This window comes from Sturnira hondurensis, unplaced genomic scaffold (genome assembly GCF_014824575.4).
Source record: "Sturnira hondurensis isolate 20B ecotype Veracruz unplaced genomic scaffold, ASM1482457v3 Scaffold0006413, whole genome shotgun sequence".
In the NCBI taxonomy this organism is placed as follows: Eukaryota; Metazoa; Chordata; class Mammalia; order Chiroptera; family Phyllostomidae; genus Sturnira; species Sturnira hondurensis.
In genome coordinates, this window is record NW_028079044.1 from 44,313,873 (window position 1) to 44,333,281 (window position 19,409).

General features: G+C 48.0%; 1 long non-coding RNA gene across 1 annotated transcript; it reads left to right on the top strand.

Annotated features, from left to right (window-relative positions):
- Nucleotides 1-17,866: 17,866 nt before the first annotated feature.
- On the top strand, nucleotides 17,867-18,787 carry LOC118988934 (uncharacterized). The gene is made up of 3 exons (XR_005066881.1): nucleotides 17,867-17,898; nucleotides 18,151-18,512; nucleotides 18,605-18,787. It is a non-coding gene; the product is annotated as an uncharacterized LOC118988934 (long non-coding RNA).
- The last annotated feature ends 622 nt before the right edge of the window (nucleotides 18,788-19,409 follow it).

Consider the following 19,409-nt stretch of genomic DNA (forward strand, 5'->3'; position numbering starts at 1 on the left):
TACCCGCCTTTTCTATGTGTCACCAAAAGAAGGTTGTCCCTTCTCTTCACCTCTCACTTGCCATGAGACCTGGGGAGGTGGCTTTCTCTTCCTGGGCCTTGTTTCCTTGTCCGCAAAACAGAGACATCGCACTGGGTGAGCTCGCAGCTACCCCTTGGGGCTGGCATTTCTAAGTCCGTCTGTTTCCAAGAAAAATCAAAATGGAACTCGGAGCCAAAACATTGGTATCACCACTCTAAGACTCGAACCATCAGGGCTACCTTTACTTGCCAGGAGGCGGACACTGTTCATTTAATTATTCACTTAATTCTCACAACAATTCTGAAAGGTAAGTGCAATTCTCATTACTGAAGACAGAGAGGTTGGGTTTCTTGCCTTGGATTACACAGCATGCATGTGGCGTGATTGGGTTTTACCCACAACAGCTGTCCTGCGCACCCCACACTAGGAACCCAGGGCCTTGGATCACTTCTCTCCTCTGTTGTTTGGGAGTCACCATGAGTCACCACCAAGAATTGCTCATGTCTTTCTTATACCCATCATTTCTTGGATTTGACTCTATTTTCCTAGTACTGTCACATTACACTCTACTGTTTCCCTGAAATTTGGGGCTCAGCTGAAATTACATTGAGAAGTTTAATACTTCTCTCTCCATGATGTTGGATGATATGTGAGGCCTCCCTTCTAACTAGATGTAAGTTGATATTTATTGAGCACTTGCAATATTCAAGATCCATTCTGAGAACTTTCCATGTGTTAATACTTTTAATTCTCACATCCACCCTGGCTGGTGAGGTAGGTCCTCTTACTCTCCACACTTTGCAGATGAGGAAATGAAAGCTCAGGGCATGGGTAGAATGGCGTGCCTGTGTCACATCGAGAGTGAGTGGCATTGCTGGGATTCAGAACCAGGCCATCTGGCCACAGGCTCAGGCTCTTACCCACTTCACTTTACTGTCTCTCTCAAGATAGTCTCCTCCGGACAGAAATTCAATGGAATGGTAGCTATTCCATAATAAAAGGGTTCTGTGGTCAATTACACGTCTAAAAGTAGGGTCACATAAAGTTGAACAAGTCGCTTTACCTTTGGCTTCCTCAGCATTGTGAATAACCAGAAGGCGATCGAGATCTTTAGGAGGAAGACAGAGAGCAAGCACACTTGTTAACCTCATTTGATCATGAGGACTCTTTACTTCGGATGGATCAGCTCAAGGCACATACTTTGTGAAAGTCAACTCTAGAGGCATTGCAGGCAAGAAGGTTTTCAGGAGCAGGAGGAAAATTCCAGATCTCATTAGCCAGCCCTCATTACAGCCCTTCCCCGGACATCCCTCCATTGCTCTACCGCTGACTCCGTTGACCTTGCCACACACCCTGTATTTAGGGAAAAACAAACTTATGTATTGAGTTTCTGAAAAAAGTGTGCTTGCATTGTACCAGGTGATTTATTATTTAAAGAAGCTCTTTTTTTTGTAAAGTAAATGATTTCTGGTAAAGAAAATCATTACTGCTCCCTGATCTATACTTCTTGTATTAATAAATCTGGATTTTCATGACTAAGCTTTTACAGTGTGGCACACTTGGATTTTCTCCTGTGGATGGAGAGAAAAACTGGATGGGGAAGGAGTGGTAGAAGAGGGTGTGGAACCCATAAGAGCATATGCTGTGGTTTCCCCCCCAAAGTTACACAAAATGATGACAGCTTTTGCTTTTCATCTACTCTGGGTGGCAGCTGGGGAATCCAGCAGCTCACTTCGGAGGACAGAGCTGGTTAAGGGGGAGGGGAGTCTAGTCATTAAATCTGAGAAAGTCATGGTTGTCTGACCTGCTGGCTTTTCTTGCTCACGGCACCAGCTGACACCTCGGCATGCTTCAACGCTGGGACGCAGGAATTTCTCCTCGCGTGGGCGCATCTTGTCAGTTTCCACATGCAACCCCATTCTGTACATGGTTACCAAGCGCCTGCCGTGGGCTTGCTCTGTGTCAGGCACTATGGGTTTAGTGCTCATCGAATCACACATAAATGCCAGGCTCCGGTCCTAGAGAGTCAACGAAAGCTTGGTCTCTGTTTTGGAGGAGAACTCATTCAACGGATAGCTAAGACAAATGCACAGCTGATCATAATTTTTGGCAGAATGTAAGGGTCAATAGAGACGGGCAAACACAGAGGTTTGAGCGATTATGCTTACATGGTGGAGGGGCAGTTGGGCTTTGAAAGATGAGCAGTGTGTAGCTACTCTGAGAAGCTGGTAGGAAAGATCTTTCGGATGGAGGGAACAGCCTGAGCAAGGAAAAGTACTTGAGAAAGCCCAGAGGGCGTTATCAGCCTGCCAGCACCAAGGTGGCACAGGATTTAAGCTCCTAGGCCATTTCTATGATAGCCAGTGACCCTTCCTATGTTAGAATCCCCCACCATCAGGGGAGTGATGGAAAGCTTTCTAGGTAGGGAGTTTCTATAGAGCCCAGATAAGCTATTTGACTTCTAGATACTCGGGGGCTTCCCTCAGCAGAATGGGGATAAGGTAATTATCTCATGAAGTTCTGGTAAACATTAAGAGTGCATGATGTATCTGAAGCTTTGGAATTGTTGGTGACAACTAATAAATGCTCGATGTAATGGTGGTGATGATGGTGATGGAATGTTTGGAGATTTCAGTTAATAGCTTGACCATGAGATCTATAGTTACATTTGCATTTACATAACTTTCGTGACTGTTTTTCAGATGACTTGAATGATTGATTTAATAAATACGAGAAAAATATCCCTTCTCTCTAGGAAGAATCTACCTAGATGATCTAGGAAGATCCTACTCAAAATCTACCATTTGCCTCTTATTTTTGAGGCTCCGGACACCAGACCCCAGCCTGGGTGGGAAGAGCTCTCACTACCGGGCTGCCCGCCTGTCTTCATGTGCATCTTCTATGAGTTACTCTGGGGTAAGAAGAACATTTGACCCCTGTTTGGAAAGATTGCCTTTCACAATCTCCCAGTTCCCTAGATGGGATTTGCTGAGCTGACAGAATGTACAGAGAAGAGCTAACTATTTTTAGGATGAACTAGAAAGATTAGAACTTTGCTCTCTCCTTGGATATCAAACTGGCCATCTGTAGGAACCTGAACTGGAATTATTGGAGAGTTGGAGGTAGGGAGGGATTCATTTCTCATTGCTTAAAATTCCCACATAAATTAGCAATAGATCATTGATGATGAGGTGCCTATTATGAGTCAAGCATTGCACTAAGTGCTTTATGAGTGGTGTATTGTTCAATTCTTATAGCAACCTCATGAGATGGGTTTAATTATTCCTATTTTGCAGGTAGAAAAACTGAGGCATAGAGATATAAAGTATCGTGAGCAAAGCCTCAGAGAGAGGGCTCATGAAGCTGAAATTCCACCTTTGGTCTGTCTGGCTTCAAGACCATGATCTCTCTGTGAGAATGAAAGTTACAATGGACACAAATGCAAGCAAAGGAGAAATGTGAAGAATGAAGTCATTCAAGTCACGATGAATTTGCTGAGTGTGTCATTTTGCTGGGTAGAGCAGCAGATTCATTGATGAAAAAGTCAGGGATCTGTCTCTAGGGAGCTCCCTTCCCAAAAAGGGAGCTGTAAGGACTTTTTTGTTTGTCAACAGCCCATACCCCTCATTTTCTTTTGGGAATCTCCCCTTCCCTCATTGCACACTACCCTGCAGTCTTTCCAGTCCAGGTGCCTGCACCCTTCTGTCCAAGGGGTTAACATTTGTCCCAACCTGGAAAATTAAACTATGGGAAAGTAAATTATGACCCACAAACTGAGAATGGATAGAGCTAATTAGTTATGTTAGCAACTCCTGGAAGATAACTGCCCATTCTTTTCTGCCATCTGGCTACTCAGCTGCTTCTTCTTCTTCTTCTTCTTCTTCTTCTTCTTCTTCTTCTTCTTCTCCTTCTTCTTCTTCTTCTTTCTCTTCTTCTTTCCCTCTTCTTCTTCCTGGGCGCTTTCTTGTGGCATATACTGTGGGTTGATTCATTCAGCACATATGCCAACTCCCTTCAAGCTATGTTTTCTCCACTCTGGAAAGTGGAAGGTTCAATGCTCACTTTCCCAGACTTCCCTACAGTGAGGGATGGCCATGTGACTTAGCCAATGAGATGCAAGTGTATAGCTACTCGGATGTCTCTCCCCTTTCTCCTGCTTCCTCCTGGGATGTGGACATGATGGCTGGAGCTGTGGCAGATTTCTTATGAGCAAGAGGGAAAGGTTAAGAAAGTTCCACAGCCCTACTTGGTGACATCAGGAAACGACTTCCCTTTGGGGTTCTGACTTAGAACTCTTTACTCTTTTAAACCACTGTGTTTAGGCATTTTGTTACTTGCGGCAAAATACTCCTCTAAACTGATATGCAATCTGTGTATTTCATTGTAGTTTTTTTTTAAAAAAAAAAGTAGGGAGTCTGCTTGAGGTAGGCAGAGTTTCTTTTTGCAACCAAAAAATACCCTAATTGATATAAGGAAAGGAGGAAAGTACCCAGCAAATCACAATATCAACCAGAATGAAATATACTCACCTAGAGGGGAAAACTGTCACAGTACAAATTCAAGTTGACATAGTCTGTATAGTTTTTAAAGAGTTTTCTCACAAAGTGTTTCCTCTGCCTCTCTCAGTTACCCTTTAAAGTAAGAATCGTCACACCTATCTTTGAAATGAAAGCAAATATCAGAGTTTGAGCACTATGGAAGTGAAGAAAAGGAAGTGGTTAATATTAGTTAGAGAAACTGGCAGCTTCATGAAAGGTATGGCTTTGCAGTAGAGTTAGAATGATGAACAGATTTTTAATAAAAGAAGGAGACCGTGAGTAGGGCATTCCTAGCTGAAGAACTACAAATCCGAGAGGCATGGAAGAGCAGGGTGAGTTTGGCAAAGGTGGCTGGTGCTTGCGGCTGGGACCTGAGGAACTTGAGAAGCATATAAAGAAGATAGGCTTAGAAAAGCCAGCAGGGGCCAGATCAAAAAGGCACAGTGTGTTGGCAGCCTCTTTGTGTTGCAGAGGCATTCAGGTAACTTCAACTACTGGTGTAATTATGAGGTTACCTATGGGAATAAAGGTGCTTCCAGAATTAGAGCCAAGCTCCTTGGGGAACCAGAAATTCACTACAACCAGCACCATGGAACAGATAAGATCCTCAGGACAGTCGGGTACTTTGGAAACAAAATTGTTCAGGATTAAACCCACTTCTCATAACTGAGTTGTTTTCTCTTCCTCTCAGTAGCAAAAAGCCATGGGTTCCTACTGTAGAGCTTTGACATGAACATGAGACCCTTTTGTGTCCAGTTCTCTGTGTGTATCTTCTGTTCAAATTCTTGAGTGGGTATTAGTTAAGATAGGACAGGGTCTGCTACGATAACTGATAGACACAGAAACTCTGGTGACTTTATACAGTTACATAAAGTGTCATCTGGAACATATGGCCTCCAAAGTCGCCCCCAGCAAGAGAGGTGAGGGACTTAGGAGGTATCCTAGTTCTTAACAATCTTGATTCTTATATTCACAATCCACTCATCAGAAATAGTTGCAAGGTCCCACCAAACTGCAAAGGAGGCGGGAAAGGCTGAGGAGTGTAGAGAGCACTGCATGAACAAGAACTCTCCCTTCCAACGGAGTCTGAAAAATCTGGTTTTCGGGTGTCTTTGTACTTTGGGGGCAGAGAGAGCCACTGAAGGTGTCAGGAGGACATGTTTGCATTTCAGAAAGGTCACTCTGCTGGCTTGTGGGCAAGTTAACTTGAGGGGCTTAAATGGGCACAGTCACCACGACCACAGGGGTGACTGCAGGAGGGGGTCAGACAAATGTTTATTCTCTATCCAGCAGACTGGCCTTCAGGTCACATGGCCTCATCTTTCCCCTGAGTACCGGAGGTAAGGAAGGAAATATCTGCTGACTTTCTTGTTTTCAAAAGGATGGAGGGCTTCAAAGAAAGATTTGAACTCCCGCTTTGTAACATGTTATCTGTGGGAACCTGGGGCTAGTCTCTCAGTCTCCGAGTCTCAGTTTTCCCAGCTGTAAAATGGGTGTTTCAACAACGATGTTACAGGTGTAATAGGGAGTAAACAGATGAGATGAAAAGCATCCCCATGTGTTGTAACTATTGATTTGATAGCTAATTATTCGATCCAATTATCTATTGCCAAACAAAAACCACCTTAACATTTAGTATCATAGAATAACATTGATGTTTCCTCTGAGTCTGCAGTCTGGGAAGGATTTGGCAGGGAATCACTCATCCCAGTTCCACTCGGTTTCAGCTGTGGCAGCCGGAAGCCAGGGGGCTGGGGACACTTTAAGCTGTTCGCCCATTGGTCTAGAGTGGCTGCTGACCGCTGGCTGGGACCGTCAGCAGAACGCCTTTCGCAGCCTCTTCCTGTGCCTTGGGCTTCCTTATGACACGGTGGCCAGGCTCCTGGGAGCAGCATCTGGAGTGAGCCTCAGCGGAAGCAGCGTTGCTTTTTATGACGTAGCCTTAGAAGCCACACCGCGTCACTCCTACTCTATTTTACTAATTAGAAGCAGCTGGGCCATATTCGCAAGGAAGAATATTAGTCTCCGTCTCCTGATGGGAGGAGGTCCAAGGGTCTGTGGGCGTGTTTTAAAACCCACGCGTTCTAGTGGCAGATTGTGCCGAGTTGCAATGGGCCAGGTAGGGGTGGGGGTGAGTGGTAGGGGGGTAAGATGAAGTCTCATTCCTAGTTTGCATTGACCTTAATGAGGGAAACGACACTCACCTGGCGTCAACCACAGCTGAAACACTGCCTGGGGTGCCCTTAAAATACCATACCATGTTTACTACAAAAACCTGAACTATTATCTTTCAGAGCTAAAGGGGCAGTATCAGGAATCGTTTGGTTGAAAGTAGCAAACCACTTCAAACTGACCTTTGTTTGTATTCTCATACAAACAAACTGTGCGTATGAGAATTTATTGTCTTGTTTAAATAAAAAGTTTAGAGCATGTGCTTAAAAAATGCTTGATTCAGCAGCTCAAAGATGCCCGAGAAAACCAGATTTTCCTCTACTTCTTCATGCTGCCTTCTATAATGTCCATTTCACTTATTTATTTATTTTTTTGGTTGCAAGATGGCTTCCAGAACTTCCATGGTTATGTGGGGTTTTTTTTGTTTGTAGCTAGAGAGAGACACTATCTAAACCCCGGCCTCCTGCCACTTCGAAAACATCATGCCATGTACCTTCCACTGTGGCCCCAAGACCTCTGAACTTGACCTCAGTCTGCAGGCCCTAGGACTGCGAGAAAGGGCAAGGTGATGGGGAGTCTGCCTTGTCTGACCCAGCCACAGAAGGAAAACAGGAGACCTGGGTGTGCTGGCAAGAGCTCCGAGCGCCCCACCACGAGTTTGCAAGGGTGCCGCCGGCCAGGCCCGGCTGTTCTGCTGCCCTGGATGGTGCAGTCACGCAATGAAGTCTCATGCCTGCCAGAGACCGCGGCCGACCAGGGCAGTCCGCACTGTGTCTCTGCTCTCCGCCCATGCGCTTACAGAGCTCAGGTTCCTGGACGTCTCTGGAAAGAAAGGGTTCTAGAAGGAGGACAGAGCGGGGGTAAAAACCTCTAGGTTCCAGTCCATGTGCTGCTACCTCTGTGCTCTGTGACCCCTGCTCTATGCTCTGTGACCCCTGCTGTCATGAGCCTCAGTTTCCTCATCTGCAAAGAAGGGCTGATGGCCCCTGCCCGGCCCTCTTCCCCAAGACATGAGGATTTAAAGGGCAGTGGAACCATATTGTGAAAGGACTGAGCCCACTGGATGGTTATTATCATTAACAATGATGGATGGTTTTGCAGTTGGCACCCAGAGGCTCCTGCAGACCCCAGCCACTGCCAGCAAGCTGCCGCTTTTCAGATTGAGAGGAAGATACGAGAAGCAGAGAGAAGTGGCCAGTTTGTCTCCTTCTTCCCTTAGAGTCCTCTAGGGAACAGGCCTTACACAGTTGGACTTACACATGGCTACCTGCTAGAATAATCTGTACTGCATGGCACCTATCATCACCTCCAGAGAGATAACAGGTTGGAGGAGGGGAAACAACAGCCTCCCCAAGAGGGATGCTCTCCACCCCTTCCTCCTCCTACCTGTGTTCCTCCCCCATCTTCACTCTTCGGCGGTGTCTGGGCCTCCCAAGCCCCTGCCACTCAGGGGCTGTGCCATTCTGATGCCACACCTGCTTCCCATCTGAAACATCACCTCTTGGTATATGAGATGCAGTCAACCCACCTTTTCATTCTTAATCAGTATCTTTAACAGAAACATCGCTGTCCTAGATGTAAACCCAACTCACTCATGAGGCAAGTCGCCATGAATATAAGTGCCTCATTATTAAAGTAGGAAAGTGTGTGTGTCCAGAATTGATTTCAGGTCCTTCCCGTGGTTTCCGCATGGCACTGCGGAGAGCCATGGAATAGCAGATGCTGTCAAAGCTTGGATGTTTACTTACCTGCATGAAGCAATCGACTCCCATTCAATCCAAGCCTTGGGGCCATTTTCAAATAAAACAGTCAAGGCTCACGGAGGATTAAGTGACCTTCCCAAGCTTCCCAATCAGGAAATGGTGGGCTTGGGGGCCAAAGTGGGTCCTCAGACCCTGAGCCCAACATATCTGGTGTCCTCAAAAGAATTCAGCATGATACTGACCACAGAAAGACACCCTTGGGCAACTGGGATGCTACAGGTGAAGGAGAACATGGGTACAGAAATAAATCACGGGGATGTAAAGTATAGCACAGGGAACAGAGTCGGTGACGTGGTTGTCACAATGTGTGGTGATAGATGATGGCTCCTAAGTTCACTGTAGGAATCACTTTGTAAGGTGCATAAGTGTGAAATTCTATGTTGTGTGTATGAAACTAATATAATAATGTATGCCAGCAATATCTAAATATAAGTGCTTAAAAAGTACAATAAAAAAGAACATACCCGTAAGAGTTCTAGCATGTTTGTTTGGGTCAGTGGTTTTCCAGTGCGGTTCATGCGCCCTCTTTTCTCCTGGGGATGGGTGTTGAGTTTTCAGGGGCTCAGCTGATGGCTGTCAAGTTTTTCTACTTCTTCATAAAGAGCAGGCCCTCCTCCAACCTTTTATATTAGGATTTTGAGTGTGATTTCATTAGAGAAAGAAGAAAAAAATCAAAGATTTCTTCACTAAAAACAGGTCTGAGGAGCTCTGTTTTAGGGGGCCTTCAGAACTCCCCTGAGTCTCCTTGACTGTGACCTTGTAATTTGAATGTGGGTCCTATCCCTTCTTGGCTGTGTAGTGTTGGATGAGCCCATCAGCATCTTCGAAATGGGCAGCAGGAGACAATGGCCACTTAGTTCTCGGGTCTATAGTGTGGAGGACGCACAGACAGGCCCCGGGAGAGCAAAGGATCCTGCAGGAGGAGGGGCTGGTGGAGTCGTGCAGTCGTCAAACATTTCCTGAGTGGTAGGTCCAGACTGTGCTCTGGCTAAGTGCTGGAGGTACAAAGAGCCACTGGGCACAGACTGCGGTAGGAAATAGAGAAACACACCTGGGTGCAGAGTCTTCTGGGAGGTAGACAAATAAATAGGCAGTTTCAATTGAAAGCGATGTGTGCCCCGAGGTGAGCATGGCTGAGGGTCAGCTAACCCAGCCTGCGGGTGAGGTAGCCGGAAGGGAGTGGAGCGGTGGGAAAGTGACATCTAGCAGGATTCTTAAAATGGAAGGAAAAAGAAGAAAGTGATACTAGGTGTATATGTAGGTGAGTCACATAGACTTAAGACTTCTGAGGTTTACTTCCTTTTTTGTGCAAGGATCTTTCAAAGACAAAGTAAATGTCACTTCTGGGTCTTTCTCCAAAGAAAACAAAAACACTAATTCAAAAGGACATATACATCCTTAAGTTCATTGCAACATTATTTACAATAGGCAAGACATAGGAACAACCCAGGTGTCTAGTGATAGATTAATGGATAAGGAAGCAAAGAAGATGTGCCACACACACACACACACACACACACACGCACACACACTGGAATATGAAAAAGATAAAATGTTGCCGTTTGTGACAACATAAATGGATCTGGAGGGTATTATGCTAAATAAAACATCAGACAGAAAAAGACAAATACTGCATCATTTCACTTATATGGAATTAAAAAAAATCAAAATGAACAAATGAAACAGAATGAAACAAAACCAGACTCATAGAAGAACAGGACAAAGTGAAGGGGTAGTGGGGAGACGGCTGGAGGGAGACAGGAAGGGGAACCCAGCCAATAACAGTGTGGTAATGTTGCATGGTGACAGATGGTTACTAGATTTATGGGGAGATCATATCATGCAATATACAAATGTCAAATCATTATGCTGTGCACATACAGCTAATATAACATTGTATGCCAACTATACTTCAATTAAAAAACAATTAAAAAGCAAATGCCAAGAATACAATTGGGCCAATGTTACAAACCTTTAATGAGTTTTTCTCCAACCTTTGGGCAGACAAATATTACTTAACCAACAAATGTGCTAGGTCTGACCTCTTTAGAAAACTCAACACGCTCTCAGACAACATTGTACGTGAGGGTCACCTGTCCCACTCTGTGTCTGCACGAAGGGAAGTTCTGGAACCCAGAGAGATGAGCTGTCTCACAGAGGCCAGGAAGCAGAGGAGTCAGGTTTGGGTCTGGGGTGCCCTCCGGTACCGCAGGCTCTGAGGACTCCAGGGTGGGGTGGCCGTGAGTGGAGGGGGCGCGCCCAGGTCTGCAGTCTGAGGGCTGGCAGTGGAGTCTATCACTGACTTCATCCAGCGATGGCTGCTCGTGTGTCTACGTCAGCTGGTGAGCCTTGTGCCGAGTGTACAGAGAGAAACCTCCTCCTGGTTTTAAGGCACTCACAGGGCAAAGATACATGACATGCCGATAAAATGCATGATGCTAAGTGCCAGTGGCGTCGTGTGCAAAGTGCCTTAAGAGAAATATTTGTGTGTGGTGCTTTGGAAAAGACACCCCTGGGTGTCACTTCCAGCTCTGCTACTCACCGTGTGACCTTGGACAAGTTACTTAACCTCTTCGAGACTCAGTTTCTCCTTCTAGAAAATGGGGAGAACAATAAACTGCCCGTCGGTATCAGTGGGTGAAGAGCCGTCACCAGTGAAGTTGCTCAGTGAGCAGAGACTCTCACCATCGTCAACTGTAAGGACGTGGGCAAGACATCCAACCCTCCGTCTCTGGGAACTTTGAACATTCAGCTCGAGGTGATGGAAGTAGAGTGCGCTTTGTAAAACTGTGACAAAGAAATGTTAGTTATTGTCTTTAGGAATCTTAGCCAGTCCCGATTAGGACAGAGAAGGCAGTGCCACAGGGTGGCTTATCACAGTCCAGTGAGGAGCCGCGGGCCAGCAGCCAGGGTGGCCTCTCTGACCCCGTGCGCCTCTCACCCGCTGCCCTCCAGAGCTTCTAGTTGTTTTCCTCCTCTCATCCAAAACCTACATGTTTTCTGGACCAGGCCCTGCAGATTCTGGGCTTGGTTTCTCTGCCTATGAGCAAAGCCCTGCTGGGAGAGGGACATGCCATCAGGCCCGAGAGGGAAGGAATGCAATTGCAAAAGAGGGTTTTCAAGAGTCTGGCAAGAATGCTGAAATCAAGTGATGTCGAGAGGTTTTGTTATTTTTTAAAAAGTGACTCATTCTGAGAAACCCTCACGACCTCACAGAATGTTCACCTAGTCGCCTGTATGGATAACCCTGAGCCCACTGCAGAGAAAAACAAGCCTGTCGTCACAGCTGAAGGAGGGGGAGGTTGGGGCAGTGAGGGCTGGCGGTGGGAATAGGGATGACAATTTGATGGGAGAAAAAAAAATTAAAGATAACTCCTGCGTTCTGAGTGGACTGTTTTAAACTTTCCAAGTCCCTTTCCCTAAGTTTTTTTTTTTTCAGTCAAACCATCACAAAAACATCCCCTAGGAGGCCAGAGAGTGCAGGGGTCAAATTTAGATCTGGGAGTGCCTCGGGTACTACCTTGGAGATAACATGTGCTTTGACTGAGCTGCAATGGCCGGTGGGTTCATTGAGATAATTCCCATTTGCTCTGCAAAGGAATAACCTTAACCGGAGAGCTTAAGATATATCCCCCAGAAAGGGGCGGGAGGCAGGAAGGAAGGAGGGAGGGAGGGAGGGAGGGAGGGAAAACAGGAGAGGGAGGAGGAAGGAGAGGGAAGAGGGAAGAGGAGGAGGTCCATGAGTGAGACCAGTGCTAATCTGATCGGCTTGTCCTGTGGGAGGCTCGGGAGAGCGCAGCGTCAAGAGTTGGGAGATGGGTTTTCTCTTTACTTCTGCCCTTAGCTGGATGTGCGACTTTTGGGCAACAGGCCCCTTCGCCAAGTCTCCACTTGTCATCTGTTCAGGCATGGGAGGAAGAGAGTCGAGTAGACCCAGAGCTTCTAAAATTTAGTCGGCACAGAAATATTCTGGAAGACCTGTTACGATACTGATTGCCGGGCCCCACTCCAGAAAGTCTTATTCAGAAGGTCTGGGGAGGGGGCAGGGAACTGGCATTTGTAACAAGCTCACAGATCAGGCTGCTGCGGCCAATTTGTCACTGACCCCACTTTTAGTATCCTGGGGCTGGGTGACCTTGAATGCCCCTACCATTTCTGCAGTCCAGTGATTCCAAAACCTCAATAGCTCCTGGTCATCGAGAGGTGTGCCAAGTGCTGGGAATGCAAAAGCAAACAAGATGTGGTTTCTGCCTTTCGGGTCTAGCAGTCTAGGTGAGGGAACAGACAAGACAAGGACTCTCCTTTTAGCACACACAGTCCAACATGGGCGTGCTGAGTTGGGGGCAGTCAGCTGCCAGTGTGGGAGGCAGCTGGGGCTTCGAGGAGGAGGGTGCTGAATGAGGCTGAGGGCTACCTAGTCACTCACTGGAGGAAGAGCTAGGGACACTTCTGGGCAGAGGGCTGTGTAGGCTGTTCTGAATGGTCCATGGAGAAAGCCTCAGCTATGGGCTCACTGCGTAAGATAACTGGCATTAATGCTGCCCAGTTATCTCCAGCTGTACCCACCCCCTACAGGGCCCTGAGGAACTGGGGGAGGGAGCTCCCAGTGGGCCAGCCTTCCTGGGGGCCACAGTCAAGCATATATGCACACACACACACACACACACCCAGAGTTGATGTTCATTATTAGCAGATTCCCTGTTCGTGAATTTGCCTGCTTGCTAATATCTCCTTGGAACCCCCAGAGCGCACTCATGTCCCCTTGACAGTACTCAGGGTCCCAGCTGGACAATCTTCTGTCTTCTTGTTTCAGCTCTTGTACTCCAAACAAGGGTTCTTTCTGTGGTCTGTTAGTGCCATGTTTAGAGCATGTGTGTGTGTGTGTGTGTGTGTCTTTGTCTTTCTTGGGGGGGTTGGTGATTTTATTGTTCGAAATTTCCTTCAAGCATAATGCCTTGGTCCTGTCCAGTGCTCCTAAGCACAGCAGGCTGAGACGTACGTGCCTTCTAGAGAAAACAGGTGCGTTCGCCCAGCCACGTACAAGCATGAGCTACATTGAGTTCAATGGTAATCAGTCAAATACATGTGTGTGTGTGTAAACAGGAAAACATAAAACTAGGTTATGTATTGATTAGTGGATGAAAATGTCAAAAAAATTAATAAATGGAGCCACTGCAAGATGGAGCCCCCTTGCACCTTTTCTATTTCAACCCTCGAATGTCAAAACCGGGAAAAATAACCTTTGCACCGGGCCTAAGGCAACACCTTGACCCAAAGAACTGATTGCAGGGAGGACAAAAAAGCAGACCTTACGACTGCTGGACAAACATTGAAAACCTTCTTTAGAATTAGTGTCACGATGTCATGTTACCTGCACCAGAAGAGACACCCTCCTTCCATTGGTGTCACTGTGCCCCTTCCTTTTCTCCTTCCTAAGTGTCCTTGGCCTTCGTCTGCTCATCAGAACACTATTTGGGCTTCTTCCTGAATGAATGATTTCTGAATAGTTATGCTTAGTGAGCTCAAATAAATGCTTCTTGCCTCTCACTTTGAAAGGCCTTTTTATTTTTAGGTTAGCAACCGGAGGCTCACAGGAACCTCGCCTTCTATTTCCCCTGGGAGCCGAGGTGCTGGACCCACTAACTCCGTGTTCTCGGCAACACTGTAAAACATGACCAGCACAAAGTCACAGTTGCAGCATGAGTTTGGTGAAATCCAAACATCTAGGTAAACTTTGGACGCTTTCTTACTCAACCTAACTGGTAGCACGTTTGCAATCCTGTTTTCTGCCTAGATTTGAGCAAAAAAACCTCTTCTTTCTTCTCATCCTGAACATTTCTCGAGCTTCCATTCCCTGCGTTGAATTCACAACATCTCACCAACTTGGTGTGGAGGCAAATCCACGTCTAGCAGACCTGGGCATCACAAGAGAACTGGATGCGAATTCACAGGATTCTTGCAAATTGGACATTTTTTGGCTTTACCGGTAGGATTCTCTCTTCGGTTCTGATGTGTGTGTTTTCCCCTGACACCATGCAGCCATATTCCAGACACCAGCAGAGTGTCCTACAATTTGACTAAATTCTGACATTACCTACCTGGAAATAGCATTGGCTCCCATAGACCAAGGGCTCCGTCCCTCAAGACTGCCTGCACTTTGGATGCCAATCACAAGTCCAAGTTATTAAGAGCATTGGGTGAGATCCTAAACCAAGGAGCTTCTGGCCCTACAGCGTTTGGGGCCTGGTTCACCAGGAAGTTCTCTGAGAGCCCTTTTGTTCAGGGGGAGAAGGTATGGCAGCTTCGTCACGTAGATGTGATTGATTCATTCATTGGCCGATGTGATTGCTTCAACTTCTAGCCCCATTCCCCGCCCTGAGGTCTGAGGGTGGGAATGAACCGTTTGAATTTGCCTGTCACACTGTGGCTTCCCCTGGCAACCAGGCCCCTTCTTCCCAGTGATTCAGGGGTTTTCCAAAAGTTACCTTGTTAACAGAACAAAAGACACCTCAATTTCTCTCATCATTTAGAAAATTCCAAGGGTTATGGGAACACTGTGCTAGCACAGGGGATGAAGACCAAAAACGTATCTCTTATCGTAAATCACTACATCACAACTCCAGTGGTACTAATTAATATTTGCATTTGGCAGACTGGTTTAGTTTTGTTGTAGAGGGAGAGATGGCACATAGATTTGGGGACGTTCCCTCTGGGACGCTGACCTGTAGGCAGGAAACCTGAGGCAGCCAAGTCTGAGCTGAGCCCTTGTAGGCCAAGGCAGGGGGCCGGCTCCCAGGCCTCTAGCACCTTGCTCACACGTCTGAGCCAGGCTTCAGCGGTGCCCTGGGCTGTGTAATACCTTTCCGGCTTGTTTCTAGAAAAAGTGCTGAGAATAAGAAAGGCCCCTTCAGGCCTTCCCAGGGCTGGAAGTGGACGTGACTTCCCTGGGAACCAGGCCTGAGGGGCCCTGCGGCCTTCTGGACTGTGAAACGCTGCCTCCCCTGGGGACAGTGGTGCTGGAGGGAGTCTGGGTACTCCTGGGCCTCCGACTCCTTCCTGTGGGTCCTCAGGGACCTTGCTGGCCAGTCAAGCGAGAGGAAGCACTGAGGCTGAGAAGCTGGGTGGCTGGCTGCCATCCCACATAAACACGCTCCGTCACTGTAAATTATTTACACGCCATATGGAAGCTGGACAGGCTCCCTGACGGGGCTCATTAATTAGAAGCCTGATGATCCTGCCTTGGCCCAGATTCCCGAAGGCAGGGAGGGCAATGGAGAGGAGAGTAGGGGTCTTTTTCCTTTTGCTCAGCATCCCCCTGGTGAGAGCCCCGCGGTGAACTCCTGCCTGCTCTGGGAATGGCCAACCCCCCGCCTCGGCACTTGAGGACCCTTCCACACGCAGCTCTGGCCCCGGCTCTCAGCCTTGGGCACCACAGCTTTGGTACTGGTGCCACCTCCGGATGTCTGCATCACGGACTCTCTGCCCAGCCTGGGACCCTTCTCTTCCTCAGCATCCTGTAAGGCACAGCTCAAATGTCGCCTCCTCTGCATGGCCTCCCCTCTCACCCACGGGGGGGTGAGCTTGCTCCTTCCTAGGGTCCCCATAGCTCTGTGCATTCTACCCGCTAAGCCATCCTCCAGACTGAGTTCAGATAGCAGCTGCACCCCTGGCTGAGCTCTTGTTTCCTCAAGTAGGATTACAGACAACGACAGTGTCCCCTAAAGCTCTGTGAGGGGGATGGAGTGTGTCCCAGCTTATACAGTGCCTGGCATCTGTGACTCACCCACAGGTGCTACTTCATTATTATTATTATTATTATTATTATTATAGCATTTATTTCCCTCTGTTGAAATCACTCCTTTTGTAAGCCTCATTCTTACTCGAATGCAGGGGCCATGGTCCTGCTCATCTCTAAACCTTCTGCTTCTAGCCCACTGACTGCACTTAGTAGGGCCAATAAGGAATATACACTCAAGTAGCACATGTGTATAGTATCCGACATTCAGTGAGTGTTTACAATCGGCCAGACCGTGTTAAGCTCTTTTGTGGGCTCAACTCACTTAACACAATGAATGTACACAACAGATTTTGTCAGTATTTTCATCTAACAGATGAGGAAACGGGGGCACAGAGGAGAAAAACCATTGGTGGAAGATTACCTGTGTGGTGAGCACCGGAGCTGACTTCAAACCCAGGGAGGTTCAGGCCCCAACTGTCCCACGGCCTCTCACAGCAGAGCAAGAGCGGCACAGAATGTGTGAGCAGGGGGAAGTGCCTGGCACGTAGTAGGCGTTTGGTGAATGTTGAGTGAGTGTGTGGACCCTGTGTGTGTTTTGATCGTCTAGACTAAAAGCAGGCATGTCACAGAGGCACTGGGCCATGTTATTTGTCAAACGTATCTCTAGAAAAAGTTTTGTAGAGTCTGCTGTCCCGTTTATCTTTTCCTGAGCTGGCCTGCTCGGGACCCTGCACTTGATCTTCCTGTGGGGGGTGGGGGGGGGCAGCAGCTGCGTCTCCCAGGCAGCTCTGTGCTGTCTCCTCACCGCCACTGCACCTGCAGATTGCTGGGCCTCTTCCCTTCCCTCTGCCTAGAATGTTCCTTCTCCCTCTCTCTTGCACCACCCCCACCGTCACCGCTATCCTATCAGGAAAACTTCTCCTGTCCTTCACGGTCCAGGGCACACGGATGCTCCTCTGGGAAATCTCTCCCAGCTGCCACCCCCCTCCCTCAGCTTGCTCACATGGAGTCATTTAGAGACATGCGCACGTGTGTGTTCATGACAGAGTGGTGAATGGCCAGGGCTTTAGTGCCAGGCTCCTGACTTTCAGGCTGGCTCTGCCTTCTCCTCCTATAAGTTTCCCACCTGAGCCTCGGTTTCCCCATTGGTGACACGGTGCTAGCACCTGTGTGGCAGGGGTTTGGGAGGATTCAGTGAAAGGCTGCACCCAGAGCACCTGGCCGTGAGAGAGGCACTTAGTGAGCTCCGCAGAAGTGCTCCTGTACTTTCGCTCTCCTAGAGTGAGCCCTGAAGAGCCTGAGTGGCCCCTACACATCTTCGTATCTCCAGGGCTCACTCTAGTGCCAGGCACAGAATAGGGGCTCGATCAGTGAAAATGCAGTTCAATTTCAACAAATCAGCATTTATGGAGCACCTACCAGGCGCCCAGCTGTAGATATGCAAGGAGTGTGGCAGCTGACAGTCAGGATGCCTGCATATAAAGATAGCCAATAGGGACAGAACAAACACCAATGTGGCCCTGTCATTGGCTCACTTACTCCTTAAGGCATTGGCCCACCAGGCTCTGGGGAGATACAGGTGAATTAAAATGCTCTCCAGATCCTCTGAGAGACATGACCGGGTACACATAATGTACCACACGGGCACATGACAACTGTCAAACAGGTGTGTACAAGGTGGATACGGGGCTCACAGGACAGGGCTGCTGGATTGCGGATCCTTTGTAAGGGACAAGGTGGGGGTTAAGAGGGGCTGGATAAGATGTGTTGTGTCTTTGACCTTGCTGGCCCTTTGGCCTGGCACACCTCTCCTTTCCCTCCTCCAGCCTCAGATGACATATCCTCTGGTCCGTGGGTCCCCCTTGGGAAGCCCACCTCCTCACCACTCTGTCACCACTGTTCATTTCTTCTCAAGCAGGACCCAGGGTGTGCAGTGAATGAGAAAGGCGGGGAAGGCGCTAACATTTCTTGAACACCTACTAGGCCAAGCTCTGTGTGAGTCCATAGCGAACGTTATTCCGTTCATTTTCTCAGTGCTCCCTGAAGTCCACATACCCACCTGTCGGTGTAAGTATCCTCGTTTTGCAGGCCACGGAAAAGGCCCCAAGAGGGCAAATGCCTTTGCCCAAGGTCACAGCCGGAAGTGATGGGACTGAACTTGGAACCCAGAGCCAGCTGCCTCTCCACACCCTTGGCACTTTCAGGGCTCAGGGAGAGGCCAAGCAGGCAAGAAAGGAAATGGAATGAGTCGTTTACTGCCCCAGGCATTTTCAGCAACAAGTAAGTGATTTCCCTAATTCCTGTCTGCTGTGCACGCAGACTTGGCAGCTGGGAGCCGGGCTGTGGAAAAACAGGTTTTCTTCTTAACTCAGCAGCACCACCTGCAGGATCTGATGGGACATTAATCTGAAGCAGGTGGGCTCCTCTCTGCTGGAGGGGATGGATCCCCAAGAAGGGACCTGAGACCTCCTCTGATGACCTTTCACCTTAAAAAGGAGAGAGCTGAGACCGGGAAAAGAGTTCACTCAAAGTCACAGCGTCCGTGGTGGCAGATCTGAAGCGGCTTCTCTTCTGACTCTCAGTTCAGTACCCCCTCCCTCCCACTACCCCTTTTCTCTCTCTCATTCAATAACATTAATGGAGTACTTCATATGTGTTGGGCATATTCCGTCTTCTAGGATGTAAACTTGGACAGCTAAAATATGTCTTTTAGGATTATCACTTAATTGCCATAACAACCTCCTTCGTAATTACAACTAGGATGTATTGACCATCACTGGGTACCAGCCCCGATGCTGAGACCTTATCTCCACGGATCCTCATAGATGAGGAAACCGAGGCTTAGTTTCGGAGCGCGCCCAGCCTGGTTCAGCAAACGTGGAGGAGGAGTTCAACTCCACATCCTTCTGACCTGCAGAGCCAGGGACCTTGACCTCCATGTTAGGTATGCCCTTTAAAGTGTCTGAGGTTAGTTCAGGACGTACCCACACTGCAGTTAGGATTTTACTCCCGTTTCAAGCCATTACTTCTTTTCTCTCTGGGAGCAGGGCTGGCTTGCTTCTCAAATTCATTGCGCCTTAAGTCCCTAGTTTATACGGGGCGGGGGTGGGGGGCCGTCTACTGTGCGCCAGGCGCTAGGCGGGGGGCCTCTGCTGTTGACTGGGAAGCCAGTGCTGT